At 43.4% G+C, this 17048-nt stretch overlaps 1 protein-coding gene and 1 long non-coding RNA gene across 12 annotated transcripts in view; one reads left to right on the forward strand and one right to left on the reverse strand.

Annotated features, from left to right (window-relative positions):
- The window catches only part of GRM8 (glutamate metabotropic receptor 8), a 791912-nt gene that overhangs the window by 442166 nt on the left and 332698 nt on the right, over window positions 1-17048 (forward strand). The window lies entirely within an intron of this gene.
- On the reverse strand, window positions 1242-8572 carry LOC128327689 (uncharacterized). Its single transcript, XR_008308741.1, has 3 exons — window positions 8277-8572; window positions 6631-6759; window positions 1242-2295 (listed from the first exon to the last, which is right to left on the reverse strand). It is a non-coding gene; the product is annotated as an uncharacterized LOC128327689 (long non-coding RNA).

Genomic DNA, 17048 nt, shown 5'->3' on the forward strand with positions numbered 1-17048 from the left:
GGGGACAGACAACTGTCAAAATCAGGCCATTGTCCAAATAGCTGTCCAAACCACGGTTTGAAGTGTGGAAGAACACCATTAACATATCTATCCTGTTCCAAGTTTATCAGCATTTCCAGCCTGATTCATTTGTAGGACCTGTCCCATTTCCTGTTTACTTCCTTTCCCCATCTACCTCATTTCCAGTGCCTGCCTTCCTATCCTTTTAAATACACCTTATTTTATTATTTAATAAAACATTTTAAAAATAGCATTGCTTATGCATGTGTGTGCGTCCGTGCATGCATATGCACATACACACATCCTACCTTCCAAACAAAGAGGCAAGAGCCAGGCTAAAGATTACTCAGGAAATTCAAGCAACCCAGAAATGATTGATTCATTGATTCTTATGAGGTGAGCCCAAATTCCAGTGCAATAGGGCAGGCAGTTCCTATGTTCCTAATAAATCATGGTTGCTGTTCCATCAGTGTTGTTACTTATGGGCAGGCCTACCTTCAGTGATTGGCCTAGGGGCCCAGGACTGTCAAATACCCTATAGCTGCACCCTGAGACCCCTGACCCCATATGGAGAGTGCTGGGAGAAGAATTTTAGCTGCAGGCTTCTCTCAGCACCTTCCACATCCACAGCTGTGAATTTCCCAGGGGCATCAAGGGAATGTACCATCCATGCATGGATGGGGGCAGGGGGCAGTAGAAGCCAGTGGCAGCATGGGTCTCTTGGCTGTTGAGATCTAGAGACCCAGTCTGTTGTTGCTGCTATCTTCTCCCTTCTCCACATCAGCCAATGTATTTTCTTGTAGAGGTCCTTGAAGGGACCCCCAGGAGGAAGTCAATTGGTTGATGTGGAGGGGTAAGAAGGAGGAATTGCTGAGTCCATTGGTGACTTATCAGTTAATGGGGGTGGGGGATGCAGCAGCAGCAGCAGCAGCTCAGAAAAGGAGCTACCATGCTGCTGTGTCCTCTTCCTGGGAGGGGGCTCAAGCCCTGCCTAATTGGGAGGCACTGACAAAGCCTGAGATGCTTCCAGCCGTCTGAGCTTCTGCCATCTGCCAAGGTAACTTCCATTGAAGGGGCCTCCAATGCACAATGACTGAGGGTCCCCACTGATCTGGAAGAAATGGATTCTGCTGATAGAGAATGGTTCCTTGGAACTTGTAACACAATTAAAAGGGAACATTGATACTTGGATTCAAAAGGCCACAATGAATGCAATGCAAGAATCCAAAATAATATGTATATACTACTAATCCATAAATGTTTTAATACTATCACATCTCATAGTAGACACAAATATATTAAAAAACTATATCACAACCTATTCATAAAAACTAGTCATGCATGACACACCTAATCGTAAATATATACACCGTACAGCATGGTCACTCAATAACAAAACATTTGAGGACTTAGGTGTGGGTTCTAAGTAACTCCTTAGATAGAGCAACTATTTTGTCTAATTTGGATTCAGATCATACTCTGGACATGAAAGCATATACTGCAACCAGTTGGGAGAGGGAGATCTAGATTCTGACCTCTGGACAGATCTTATCCAAGACTAAGGCATATGGTGTTAAACCTCTTTGGGTTCATGAGTTGAGACAATGAATTGGCAAATATTTCTGTTGCTTTCTCTATCCCATATTTCATGTCTCCCCCACCTCTCCTTTCTGCCCTCACCCCTGCCTTAAGAACCAAAGGATCCTCAGTTCCCACTGAGATTAGTTATCCATTTAAAAAAAATCTTTCTACCCACACCTGTGTATATAGAAACTTGCAGTAATGAGCACAGAATGTCATATCACCTTGCAGGAGGCTTTCAGTGTTTTGCAGACTAGGGTTTTTCACACAGCAAGGAGAAAGGCGTAAACATGACCAAAAATACATTTCCCAAACTAAGAACAGAACAACTATATTTTTATATACCTGTGATATGAGAAGACAGGGAAAGTACATTTGAGTGTGTCACTTATGTTCTTCCACTGATTTTCATTATCCACCTGCTGGTGCACGTTCACGCACCTGAGAAGCTTTTTTTTAAACATAAGCACCGTATTTTGAAATCCTTTTGCGAAATCCCAGTAATAACAGGTTTGACACATTTGCTCAGCCTTCCAACTTCTTTTAAAGCTCATCACGATGACGGCTTGTTTTTGTTTTTTTCTTTGTTCCTGTTCCTTTTTTATTTTGAAGTTTGTTTAATCTCCTGTGATCCAAGTTGGCTTAACCATAAGCAAACTTTTCTTCATGAAAGACTGTCTAGTGAGCTCCTAGACAGTCAAATGACAGTCAAATCTTTAAAGACAAAAGGTGTTGAAGTTTGTAAGTTCCTTGGTTTTAAAGGTAAGGCAACGAAAATAAGTGACTATTGCTTGCCATTCACCAATTGCTGAAAGTATTTTTAAACAACTTGTATAGGTTGATGGGAAATGCTAGGCCTGCAGTAACAGGTACACAGTACAGGACATAGAATTACCTCATTAAGCCACCTCCCCAGTCTTATAAGCACTGAACACACAAGGCTGTTTCCTCCAACCTTTCTTTCCAGCTCTCCTTTTGCTTGATCCAACATCAGGGTTTCATTGCTCCTGCCTGCTTCCTTGTCTGACTGTAGCTTTTTGGTAAATTCTGTACATTCCATCAAGCTAGCCACCCTAAAAGAGCTTGTAAAGGCCCCATTGTGTGCTATAGAAGCTTTAGGAATTTGACATTTGTGTAATTTATACTCATTTGACTGTGCCTCAGATATCACAGCTACAGAAGCAAATCATCAGCTTGGATTTCATACAGAATGAAATTGGGGCCCAATCTAGAACAAAGCATCAGGTACTATAAAGGAAGAGTGATAACTTACGCTGGCATTATAGTGACATGTCCATGGTGTCAAGGGCAGATAACTCACTCAGATGTATAGTACCAGGAGACAGGGGCATATCTAGGGTAGGGCAGGCAGAGGCCACTTGAAGGGGGGCACCATTTTCAAAAATTATTTTTTTAAAAAAAATGGCTGCTGAAAACAAAATGGCCACTGCGCGTGCTCAAAATGGCCTCTGTAAGGCCCCAGGAGATGCCAGGACATGCAGAGGCCATTTGAGCATGCATGCTGGCCATTTTGTTTTCAGCGGCCATTTAAAAAAACAATTTAAAAATGGTCACCACACATGCTCAAATGGTCCCTGTGAGGCCCTAGAGGCCAGCAGGGGGATGGGGAACCTTTGCAGACCCCCCCCACGGCCTTTAGGAAGCCCCCCGAAGGGGCTACATGTAAAAAAAAAAATTAATTTAAGTCACTGTACACATATTTAATTTGGCACTATGTACCTCCACATAGTTTTTGGGTATTTCATGAGCCCCAGCATACTGAAATTTGTAGTTTTCCAGCATTTTTTGGTCTGCCTATGTCCACTGCTAAATAGTTTTTGAAATATTAGAGGATTAACAAGCTTGACTTGTATTTTTGAGCTGTTATTATGGTAAAGTTATCTGAAAGATGGGTGTCAGATGTTTGGACAGGGGGCGCAATTTCAGTGCTTGCCCTAGGCACTATTTCCCCTATATACGCCTCTGCCAGGAGAACACTATTAAAAGACTTGAGGCAAAACAAACCAGGTCAGAATTGTCAAAGGTAAACATTCTAATGAGCATGACCATTGATAATGAGCGCTCATTAACATTCAGTGGCTGCACCCTGACTAACACACTTTTGAGAGGACATTGCAGTACTTCAAAGCTGTTGCTCTAGCTGCTTGTGCTCCAGACTTGTGTTGCCCCACTGCAAGCATGTTTGTGCTTGCACAACAGTTGCACAACCTGAGGCATGTCTCATTTGTTTTAAAGGGAACTTTTGCACAAGAGTGTAATAGCAAAATTCCACAAATCCCCATTTTTTGTGCAGCTGTGTGGTTTTCTTATGCTTGCCCAACTTTGCTCATAACACTAGCACTTGGTTAGCCAGGATGTCAGCCACAACCTACAGTATAAGCACACCTATACATTCGCACCCTGAAATAAATCCACTTGTGTAAATGTGATGCATGACTAGTTGAGTCAGACTGTAATTTCATCCAGTGAAACGAAACTTATGGATAGATGACCTCTGAATTCAGACATGCAACTGGATGTGCAGCCAATGTGCATCCATGATTCCTGATCCAGTAATGATATGTGCATGAAAGCCTACTTTTCTTTATATATAAGTAAGAGACATAAGTAATATAATATATATAAGGGACATAAGTAAGAGGCAGATGAGTGTATGTCCACAGGCTCATAGTCTAAATTTGACAAGGTACGCATGAGAAATAGAGAGGGGAGAAAAACATATTTTAAAAAATTCCAAGAAATAGGTGTAAGATTTAATATCAAAAAAAAAAAGAGAGAGAGAGAGAGAGAGAGAGATAGTAGGTGAAAGGTTTAAGATCAAACAACAATCTTTAAACTCTTGTCTGAGTTTAAAGATACCATAGAAGGAAAGAAGGCAGAAACAAACAGTGAGAAGAATTTGTATGGTTTTTCTTGGCATAGGAGGAGACAGAGCTTAATATTTGAATGTGGTTTGAATATTTGGTTTGCTGAATTGTGGTATCCAGAGAGGCCATTGATCAGGGCAAGAATATAGGCAAAGGAAAGTAGCAATGGAGAACACTAGGAGAACTGAGTTTCCTGGTTCAAGCAAGGTTAGTCAACTGGAAAGAATCACAGGGGTTCCTTGCATTGAGGCAACAAGGTCACAACCAGTATATGCAGGACTGGACACTCACTTCTCTAACAGCAAAATCCAAGAAACTCAGATGCCAGCCATGATTGTGATCTGAACGTTTTTGCTTGCAAGTTTGTGCTATGCTTGGGAGTCAGGCCTATTGATGATAGTGAGTTGCACTTTCAAGTAAACATACATAGAAATGGTCTCTTAGAGGTAGAAAGGCAGAAGATAAGAGCTGTATGAAGGCATACATTAATTATTTGAAATTCCCCAAATTATATATATATACACATGTGCACTTCAAATTCACTGAAAGTATCCTCACCTTACAGGTTTCGGAATATTTAAAAATAATGTAAAACTTCCAGTTGTATGAGTTAGAGTGAAAAACACAGCACCTTGCATTTAAAACAAGGTTAAATTGGGGATCATACTGCAATGAATAGGCAATGAGATTCACTTGAGAAGATGGCTTGTAAGTCTATTCTTGGTGGAGACTTTGACTGGATAAATTGAAATACAATTGCTGCTTCTAATTTCTGTGATGCTGTCATTATTAACTACCACTCAAAAATGATAGGTTTCTAAACATACGATATCTGGAAATTTGTCCACTGAAGGGAATTAGTTGACCTCTATTAACAATCAGATGAGCAGGAGCCAGTAATTCACAAAGGTAATCTGATCCCTTCTTCTGAAGGACCTTCTAGGTCAACAGAACACTCCATAACTAATGCAAACCCTTGACTGATGGTAATCAGTGCAGCAAGGTAGGATTAGGGTCAGATAATTGAACTTCTTAGAATCATTCAGGAACTAAGGGTGCTATATGCTGCACCAGCCACAGCGCAGCAGTTATACAAGATGAAATGTCAGCAGGAGAGACATTTGTACATGGCATCCTGACAAAAAATATTAGAACAAGAGCTGTCCGTGGGCAGATGAAGAGACTATCAAAAGTTTCTCACTTGTTAGTGAGGGCAACCCTTCCTCAATGAAGTTTATTTCATATTAGATAATAGTATCTTACTTGTGTTTTCTTTGAAAAAAAATTGAAGTGGGAGTTTTTTTTGTTTTTTGTTTTAAACTTGGCTATTCATTTGCTCCTCTGACTGGCTTCCACAAGCAAGTGCTCATTAGCATTCAGTACTAACAAGGTAGCTTGTCAGTAGCGCACATTTCCTTAGCATTAGTTGATGGGGCATTTGACAGGTCCTGTGGCTTCTTGTTTCCTGATGATAATGGGGAAATTTTGAATGGTGCTAACAACACTGAAAAGACTCTGCAAGTAGGTGTGAATCAGGAAAATCTACAGCTCTTTTAATGTCCAAAGTTACAAGATAACACTGTGCTGTATGGTGCTTTATTGTAATATCAGGAGGCTGGCAATGTTGTGTTGGTGCAATTTTTATGAATTTATTTTGCATGAATGGCAATGCAATGGTGTCTTTTTAAAAATACCCCCAAATTACAGGAAATATCTAGACAACCATTGATATCTTTATGCTGACAGAGTTGAGGGGAAATGTGCAAAAGGAATATGAAGAAGCCATTAAGGATCATTTACCAAACAAATACCAAGGCTGAATTTGTTCTGCAGAGCAAATGACACGAGACATATTTCACCAATTAGGAGTCAGAAGGTTTGTCATATATTAAGGGATTTCCCACTACATACTTTAATAAATACCCAGCTAGGCTTTAGTGAAAGCATTTGCTTGCTCTGAATTCTCCCCTCTCTTGGACTAGTCTTTTTTCTCCCTTCCAGTAAATCAAACACAGCTCTCTCCTGTGTGGCAGTGAACGTATATAATGCACTGAAAGTGTGCCTCCACTTTACCGTTTCCCATTTTCCTTGCCTCCCCCTTTTGGTGCTTCAAGTTCTGCTCATATATACAGCATACAAATACTGATCAGGACACACAGACCTGCTGTGAACTGCCTCAATAAACTCTTCTGCCTTCCCTGATGCTCCTGGAAACCTGGAAGAATGGATTTGTCTTCTCTTGTATGGGAGACAGGAGAAGGACTGAGCTCACATTATGTCCATCATTCACCTGGGTAGGAATATATTTATTGCCTATTATTATGTACTTATTAAACATATGTCTATCCTACTTTTAATGTATCAAAGCAGCTAAAAAGGTATAGCATAACAATTTAAAACAAAAATAACAAGCAAGTGGCAACATTGGAGATGGCAGTGGGGGGTTCGAACTTGGACCACCTAAACCAGGCCGGCTTGATGTCAAGCTTGGCTTGAAGTGAAGCGGCTCGCACATTCCTAGCTGCTGGCAGCCAGCTCACATAGAGCTGGGAAATGCCTGTCCCAGCAGCAGGCATTTCCCCAATGCACCACTCTGCTTGCTCAGTGGATTGTGGGATTGCTGGTGGGATTGCATGTGTGTGGCAAAGCCCAGAGAGAGCCCTGCTTGTACAATCCTACTTCCCCCCTAGCCCTCCCAAGCCACAGCCCAAACGGCTGTGTGGCTAATTTCTATTTAACAGCTATGAGTGCTCTACAACAAATATTGACTGATATAGTTGAGTAACTTATTTGATTATATTAATGTATAGGAATAGTTAGTATTGTATCTGCCACTGTAGTTAAAGGGTTGTTTCTGTATATATGCACCGGTCAATGTCCGTAATTAAGCCTATCTATGTTTATTCAGTAAAAAGAGAGCCAGCGTGGTGTAGTGGTTAGAGTCCTGGACTAGGACCGGGGAGACCCGAGTTCAAATCCCCATTCAGCCATAAAACTAGCTGGGTGACTCTGGGCCAGTCACTTCTCTCTCAGCCTAACCTACTTCACAGGGTTGTTGTGAGAAGAAACTTAAGTATGTAGTACACCGCTCTGGGCTCCTTGGAGGAAGAGCGGGATATAAAATGTAATAATAATAATAACAACAACAACAACAACAACAACAACAATAATAAAAACACCTTCTGAAATAAAAAAGGTTTTTACCTTCTACTTACTGTATTACAGTAAGTAGAGGAGGAGGAGAACACTCCACCTGTGACCATTCTACCTTGCTCTTGTCAGAATGAAAGACAGTTTGTGAAGCCATCTCCAGTAGCTTTGTTGGGACAACTTGACTCTTTCCTTATGTTCAGAATATAATTAACCTGTGCCTATCTGTCAGTCCCCCTGCTCAAAAAAAGTTATGTTTTACTTTGCCTGACATGTAAAAGCAGTGCCCACCTGCTTTTACATTAGAATATCCCATGGCGTCATAGGAATGAAAGCAAAGCATGGTTTTGAGAAGCTGTGTGTAAGCAAGTGATGGGCAAGCTCTCCCTCTTGTGAATTCAAAATTGAACTGACTCCCCTCCCCCACCTTAGAACAAATTAGATAGTTTTCCAATACTGGGCTTTAAAAATATCTCCTTCCCACTAGTCTTCTCTGCTAGCTCCCCACCTGCCAAAAATTGCCCTTTACTCCTACAGTGGTGGGAGCAGCAGCAGCAAGCAGTGAGAGGGGTTTGCTTCCTGTTCCCCCATTGCCTTGGTGCTCAGTGTGCCAGAAGTAAAGTGATGAGATGGGAGGCTAATTGTCATCCTCCTTACCTTGTGCTGGCATGCTGACTCCTGTTGGGATTTGCTCAGACTCTGACCCAGAATAAGAGGGGGAGTTCACCTCAGTCTGCATCCCCAATCCCAGTGACAGCCCTCCTGATCCCTCATATCCAGAGCAACCAGAGCCAGTTGCCTGGAGCTCCGAAGTTGGAGTGTTCCTCTGGTTGCTCAGAGCTTCCCACCTGTTGCATCTACTTAGAAGGAGGAGGAGTGGATAGCTCAGGTGCTTCCTCTAGGGTAGGGTTAGCTTGCAAATCCAAGAAGGGTCAGGGCTCTTGTTGGCTACATAAACCTTCAGCTGGCACCAGCTTTTTGCTGGTTTAACCCTTCCCTTATGAGCTCCAGCTGCCTTGGTGGACCCAGGTACAAACAATTCCTCAGCATGTCAGGAGGAAAGGCTTGACGACTGTTAGGAATCATAGCCTTTCCAAAGGCTGCTTGTAAGGGCCATTGCAGAAGCCCCTGTCTACAAAAGACTACAAATCCCAGCAGCACCATGCTTTTCTTCTTGAACCAATGCATCAGAGCAAAACGTGAGGAGATGGCAAAAAGCTTCTCCCTTCCCTGCTGGACTAGATAAGCCTTAGACCTGATCCAACAGGGCTGTTCTTACATTCTTACATCACTTTACTCTTCTTTTACTCTTTACTGTTCTTACATCACTTTACTCTTAGCCGCATGTGGAAAGGAACCTCTACTCACTGCCACCACTACTACTGTCGCTGCTACCAGAGAGGATGTGTTTTGGGATGTCTAGGGAGTTTGGAGAGCTGTCTGGGAGGGCTGGTATGAAAGAAGCAGTTAACCTTTCTCAGCATCAGCTCAGAAGAGAGCTTGGGGGGCTCCTTTGGAGACATCTTTTTTCAAACCTGCAGTTAGTTTCTGAGCCTAAACTTGGAAACATCGCTGACATCCCTAGTTTAAGCTGCTGTCCCTCTCTTGCTTGTGTAGTGCTACTGCAGCTAGAGCTAGCTAACTATATCTGACAGCAGTGAGGAAATATTGGAGGAAGGAGACTCCTCTGAACTGGCTGATGTTGTCAGATCAGTAAGGAGAAGGCCTGTTATGTTGACATGAAGTCTGGGGAAAGCACAAGGGTATTGTTGAAGCACTTTCCTATCACTTCTTCATTATCTAGAAGTAGCAGAGTAGAGCTTTTCGTCCCTTTGAGTCATGGGGGAAAAACACATCTAAGGAAAATGGAGTAAAGGATGAAGACAATAGCAGCAGCACAACCACTGAATAAGTGTAGCATAGAATTATCTGTATTTAGGCACACTTGGGAGCTGGGATCCCAGTGTACTTGTGCCAGTGACTTCCTCCAAAAGTGGTGTCTGATCTGATACATCATAAATCATTTTTCCCTATCAACAAAACTGCCTTTCTATTGCAGCAATACTGTGTCTTTGAAATAACTAGCAACTTTGTAAATAAAATGACATACCAATTTTCCATTGCATAGTAAATTACATTAGTCTTAACAGGCTTGATGGACAGCATTTACTTGCAAGATGTTGGTGTTGTGCTTGTCTAGAATGGAAAGGATATGAAAATTTACCCTGGAAAATTTACCCTCAAGATTTTGAGGCTGACCGTGGAAGAGGAAAACCTCTTGTTAATGTGTTCTTTGACTAATGTTATGTATGAAGCAAGCCTGTTTTCTTCAAGAAATACGGATTGCCTGTCTCTCCTCTCATTTTCTCTTTTTCATTTTGGATGGAGGCATTGAACTCTCAAAGGATTTAGTCAAAAGATGGAAAGGCTGGAAAGCACAAACATTTAAGCAATATTTCTGTAATAGCCAAATAACCTGCTGATTCAAAGGTTATTTGCCATGAGATTTTCAAAGTACTTTGCTTATGGTATGGTTCGTATTTTATAGATAGCTGAAGAAAAGTGTGTCGAAATAAAGGCAGGAAATGGGAAACTGAGCCAACTAAGCTTAATTTGCTCCAGTTGGGCTGTATTTTATTCACTTTTAGAGGACAACTGCACTTTCTTCCAAAAAAAAAAAGGAGGCCCTTCATTTACAAATATTGCTAAGGCTTACATTGGACAGAAGGGAAGAAAGTACTCTACGAAGGGGAAATTTTATATAATGAGATTTACTGAGATGGAAAATGGGAAGCGGCAGTGATAGCCAAGTTCAGTGCTCCAGGAGGAGTGACTCACTGTTAAAATGATACTAGCAATAGTACACATGAAGAAAGAAGGTGCATGCCAAGAATGCACCCATCAAGATGTCCTCCATTGACATCCTGATGCCATCCCGGAACATTTCTTGATAAGGTGTAGGGGCTGTTCATCCAAATAGCCCCTAAACATGTGCTCCAAATTCTTGTTAGGATTTGGAGTGCATTTTTAGAGGGCATTTGAGCCCCTGGTGGCGCAGTGGTAAAACTGCCGCCCTGTAACCAGAAGGTTACAAGTTCTATCCTGACCAGGGGCTCAAGGTTGACTCAGCCTTCCATCCTTCCGAGGTCGGTAAAATGAGCACCCAGAATGTTGGGGGCAATATGCTAAATCATTGTAAACTGCTTAGAGAGCTCCGGCTATAGAGCGGTATATAAATGTAAGTGCTATTTGGATGGAGAGCCCCCACATGTGATTGTGCTGTGAGGGTGTTGAGATGTTTGTGATGGATGTCCCGACTAGGGATATGCAAGCCGGCTCGATTTGAACCACAGTTTGAATTGAAGTGGACCAGGGCCGGACTGGGGGCACTGAGAGGGCGGTGGAATGCATGTGGGGAGGGCGCCGAGTTTTGAGCATAATAGGTAATTAATGGTGGGAGTTGGGGAGCAGGGGCGCCGCACGTGTAGGGCGCACCGGGAATATGTCCTGTTGCCCTGTGGGCCAGTCCGAGCCTGAAGTGGACTGCCCCCCCAAGGGGGTGCTGGTCCGAGTTTGAACCAGCCCAGCCCTGGTTCAAACCGAACCAATTTGTACCCCCAATTTGTTTGGGGGTCTACTGGTAAAGGGGGATCCGGTGAGGTTTCTCCTCACCAGTAAAAGGGACAAAGGGCTAGGTGGTGGAAGTCAGGAGTACTTACAAAAAGGATAGGTGGTAGCAGCTTTGCCCCCCAGCCCCTCCAGCCTCCCCAGAATAGCTTGGGCCACTGGCATCCCGGGCTACCCTGAGGGAGGCTGGCAGGGATGGGGAGGGTGGAGCCACAACCACTGCCAATCCTTTTTTAAAGTACCTGACTTCTCTCCCACCCTCTCTAGACCTAGGAAGGGTGTTTGGTAATCTCACCATCTGCTAATATTTATTTCATTAAAAACTAAATCCTGATACCACATAATTAGAAGAAGGCTCTTGCAGTTATACCACTTACAATGTATCTTCTAAATATACTACACACCATATTTACCACATGCATAAGTAGCACAGCATAACTTCAGATTTACAACTGTATGTCAGAGGCCATGCAGCTCCTCTAACAGATTAATCTAACCCCTTCCAGAAAGGCAGAGGATATGCAGGACCCCAACTAAACTGACTCTTTACAGAGATCTGCAGAAAGCATTAAGAACGGGCTTCTTCCAGTGCATAGAAGAGCTGTGCTAATGGAGGAAGATCCTACCTTGTGATACTTCAGTATTATATGTACCTTAAACAGGAGCAAGTGTCTACCTTGGTTTTCATCTTGACCTTTTGATTCCTCCCTGAATGCTATAAAACTTAATTGAACTGGGCTCCTATTATTAGAAGTATTAATCTGAGATGTGTAGGGGCTGTACGGTGGTATCGTAAGAAACATATGATAAAATTTCACCATGAGCAATAATACTAACTGTCCTAGGAGGTGCATAATTAGATTGCTTGATGTGCCTTTTGTCCACTGGCTTCCATGGCACATATTACTCAGTACAGTTTTCAACAGTTATGTAGGATCAGGATCATTTGTGTCATGTCATCCATAACAACATACTAATAGTTGTTAAAGCATCCACTTTATAAATGCATATTTTGAAACATGCGAAAGCCTGACTGGAAGAAATCTGGGATTTCAGTTTTTCTTCAAATGTGATGAGATCCTGCTTATTATGAACTTGATTATACCCCTGATATTAGTCAATGCATAGTTACATTATCATGAGTCTGATAGAAAATTTTTCTGCACCTTATGGATTGTTTCCTTTGCTGAAATCATGGCTATGTGTGCCCGAGAGTTAGGAGAAAATAGCCTTAGAAGTTATTTTAGACTTTATTAGTGTAGCAGAATGGCTGAGACACTGAACTATCAGGCAAGAGATTCCTGGGTTGAATCTCCCCTCTTCTTTAAACTTACCAGCTGGATTTAGCTGAGCCACTCCCATTCAGCTCCCCTCCCTTGATGTATCTTCAACACAAGGATGATACTGTGATGATATTCTTACAGTGTTGTGAGATTTATTACAAGGGAATGTTTTTCAGGCAACTTGAAAACACTGAGGCTATTCTCATGACCAGCAAAAATCAGGCTAGGAGAGCCTAGCCCGATTTTTGCTGGTCGTGTAAACCACCAGGCTTGCAGGTGAGCCCAGTGGTTTACAAGCGGCTAACCCACTTGAGAAGCCCTCCCCTTAGCCCAGGTTAGCAGAGCAAGCACTCCGCTTACCAGGGTTAATGGATCGTGTGCTGCCGCGCCGCGGGAACTCACGAGGAGACCCCCGACCTCCTGGAGGCTAAAAAGCAGCCTCCTGGCTTGGAGGTCTCTCTGGCATTCTCTGCGCGCTCGTGCAGGGCATGCTGGAACTTCCAGAGGAAGCATGGCACCTGAACTCCCAAGCCCCCACTGGCTCTGTGACGGAGCCGTCAGTCATATGGGAAGCCATTCCGGCTGCCCAGGCAAGGCTTGCTGATCGTCTGCTGGGAAAGCGGGTTTAGCCCGCTCTCCCCGCAAACCCTTTCAAAGCGAGTCTCACTGATCGTGTGGCCCGCCTCACTGTGCATATGCCATACATTATAATTATCTTTAAACACTTTGGAAACTGATAGTTACTATCCCCACCCACATCCCCCCCAAAACTCATCCTTAAAGTAATACCTTAAAGTAAACAAATTGTCAGTGGTTGCAATTCATTTGTTGCTTAGCCCTTTGCTAAATGTATTCAGCCTTGATTTCCCTTTATCTCTTCCCATCCTGTGAAGCAGGTCACTGTTCCACTTCATAGAGAGGAAGCTAAGTGTTTGTGGGATTAGAACCCATGTCTTTTACATCCAAGTTTAATTATCCATCACCTGGAGTAAATTATATTTTCTGTACTACCTAGAGGTCATCACACAATCACAAACCGTGTTCTACCTGGGTTTGGGAGCTGTGTGTGTTGCCAGTTTCTGGTTGTGTGGAAGCAAGGTAGATAAAAACCTGGGTAGCCTTTCCTCCTATCTTGCTTCTGCCCAATCACTTCTAGCTAGGTTTCCCTCCTACCTTGCTTCCACACAACCAAAAATTGGGAGCACACACAGCTTCCAAACCCATGTAGAACACAGTTTTTGATTGTGTGAATGACCTCTTGGTCTCTCTACGATATTTCCCTCTTCAGATACTCCTTCTAGTCAACACACACAACACATAGGCACACACAGATCAGTTAAGAACTAATACACAATTTTTATCCTTTTTTTAAAAAACCCTGTGTTTGGGGGGGGAGCTGCTACTGTCTCCCATCTTCCTTCCCTCCACAACTCCTGACTCTCCGCCGCCACCTCCCATTCTTCCCCCTGCCTCCCACTCCGGTCTCTCCGCCTCTGCCTCCTGTCCTCCTCCCCCCTCTACCAGCTCCTATCTCTCCACGGACACCTCCAAGCCTCCCCCAGGCCCCCAGCTCTGGGCTGCCGGGGGGAGCTGCCTCCTCCCTCCCTTCTCCCTCCCTCCTCCTCTGACTGCAGATCTTGATGGAAGTCTTGTGAGATCTGCAGCCAGGAGGAGGAGGCCAGGTGGGGTGGGGGGAGTGAGGGAGGAGGAGGTGGTGGTGCAGTGGTGACCCAGCTGGGAAGAGGGGGTAATGGGACAATGCTTCCCAACCGGGGAGGGGGGATCGGGGTTATGGTCAGTTGGTTGGAGGTGGCAGATGCAGCAAAGACTTCACGATTCACCAGAAACTGCTTCGCGGGGGCCTGGGGCTTAGTGCATGTGCACACACATGCATACCTTAGAGGAAACACTGTGTATAACCCATGGGTGAAGGCTGGAATGGTATAATGCATACATACCACACACCCAATCCTAATGTTTTTGTCCTCCACACTCTCCCAGTTGCCTACATATTCATTTTTTGTGCACGGGGCAGCATCAAATAGGAGAGAGTTCTTCCTTTTCAGACAAATGTTGAACATACAGGTGCCTGGGGTGTATGGCAAGCAGGTGAGAAGGGGCATAGCTAGTACACACAATCTCATTTCCTGTACACAGGGAAGGGGATTGCTTGTGTATGAGGAGTGCATCACAGCGCATCACAGGAGTGCATCACATCCCTCCCCCCCCCGGCTTAAATGAGGTTAAGTGAACCTATGGTTCCCTCCCACCTGGCTCGCTGTTGTAAACAGTGGAAGGCTGGGGGCAGTGGCCACAGCAAGCAGGAAGGGGAAAGCCCTCCCACTCCCAGCTCCTGCCGCCATAGTTCTGCCACATGTGGGCGCATGGAGGGCAGCCGCTGCTCGTCTAACGGGGAAGCCAGGTGAGCTTCTGCAGTGGCTGCATGAAATACCTCATTATCTAGATGCGTACACTGTGTTTCATTGATAACCACTTAAGAGTGCTCTCAAGGACCTTAGTTGTTTGGTTTCTGACACAGCTACCTTGAATTATATTTTGATTGCCCTTTGAAGTGACAGCACATGTATCCAGAATAATGACCATGATACTTGCTTTGGCCAAGGTTGTCTTGACCAGACTTTGTGTGGATTTCTATCTAGTCTCTTAACTGTAGTCTCTTTTTCATTTACCCTTTCCTGTTTCAGCATGGGCATATTTTGCTTAATGTATCTGTGGTTTACCAGTTGAACCTTTCTGAGTTGCAATGTTTGTGTATACTAAACTTGAATAACAGGTTCTAGCCCTAGCAAATAAACATGTATGTGTTTGATTACTTTTGTCTCACTTTCATTTGCAACTCAAAAGACTCCAGTGTATTTCTGAGCAAGAACTATGAAACACCTCCTTGATGTTTCATTTTCCAGTGCTTATTTGTAAATTGGATGTTTGTTCTATAACAGTATAGATGTCTCCAAACTCACTGATAGTGTCTGTAAACATAACTTAAACTTACTTTGTTCCTCTGAGGGAAATTAATCTTCTAGTCACTGAGGAGCATGACCTTGGCAACCCATAGGATCAGGAAAATTGACAGTAACCAGTTGGGACTAGTAGTAATCTCATTCTGTGCAGCAGGTCTGAGATAGCATGCTCTACAAGGTTAATGTGTTGGTTCTTCAAGACAGTAGCCCATGGAAAAAATGTAGATAATTAACTCAGCTAGTGCTACTGCCAGTTTTATGCTACTAGTGTCTATGTAACAAAGAAAGGAGATTAAACAGATTTTCCCTTTTGAGATGCCCTGCCATTGCAATGTTAGAGGTCCACATAAAGGGGAAAAAATTGAATAAAACAGTAATAGAAGAAGAAAAGTTAGAAGAGCTTCTTTTCTTTTGTTTTTAAACCTTATCCAGTATTTCCATTTCTCCATGTGACAAGATCCGGAACAAGTAAAATTAGAGCTGATCTTTATATTCTCCTGGAATGGGGAGAGACAAAAATAGGAGAAATTTCACAAGTGAGTGAGAAATTCTTGTAAAGTTTTGCAGGTGATGATAGAAGCAGCTGTGGAAGGTCTAGGGTGACCGGTTATGTCTGCCATTTTTATTTTTGGGATGCCTGTGGAATGATACTACATCATGATTTAGCATCTTTCTGGGGAGATGTTGGGCGGTGGCGGGGGGCGGGAATGACAGCTGGGTAGAGCTGACCTCCAGGATGAGGTCTAGTGCTTCCAGTTCTGCTTCTGCTGCTGTCATCAAAGGCACAACATAAACTGGTGGGGGGGACAAGGAAAAAGAACACCTGTCACTACCACTTATGAGCTATAAGCTGCTTCTCACAAGAGTTTAAGAATTCTGCATGCCCAACCCCTAAATATGCCCAATGGTGTCCTCCCTCATTTTCATTGCCACAGAATGAGGCCATTTGGATCATGATAGGAGGACCAGTTCAGTAAGTTTAAACTGTGGTTTAAACTGCTGATATGGTACTAGTTTTGAATTCCAGCCCCATAGAATTATGCAGGGCTGGGGACAGCAGTCTGTGGGGTGAAGACAACTTTCTCACTTCTCTACGCATGATGGGCCATCACTCAGACAGTTCGTCTGAACTGGTTTGTAATATCATTCTAAAACAGCATCTGGAAAAGGAGTTCCAATGGGCTGAGAAATTTCACCAGAATTTCTTATTCGCTCCTCCCAAATTGCAGCAGTAATCCCCTATTTTCTTCACCTGAGGCTTCTCATGGAGAAAATGGGAGAGGCATTTCAGATATAGTAAGCCACCATCTGGTTATTCTATTTCAAGTGGACCTCGTTATCTGTGGGACTTCTGTTCCTGCCGATTTCCGTGGATAATGAAACTGCAGATAATTAGATATTGAGTCAATGGCAACTGGAGGGTTAGGTTCCTAAAGGTGAAAAATGGTGTTAAAACAGTATAAATGAGAGACATAAAGTGCTATGCCATGCTCCTCAGGTCTCCAGCTGTCCAGGGATGCTTCCCTTCAACCCCCAAT

The sequence above is a fragment of the Hemicordylus capensis genome, chromosome 5, assembly GCF_027244095.1.
Source record: "Hemicordylus capensis ecotype Gifberg chromosome 5, rHemCap1.1.pri, whole genome shotgun sequence".
Taxonomy (NCBI): domain Eukaryota; kingdom Metazoa; phylum Chordata; class Lepidosauria; order Squamata; family Cordylidae; genus Hemicordylus; species Hemicordylus capensis.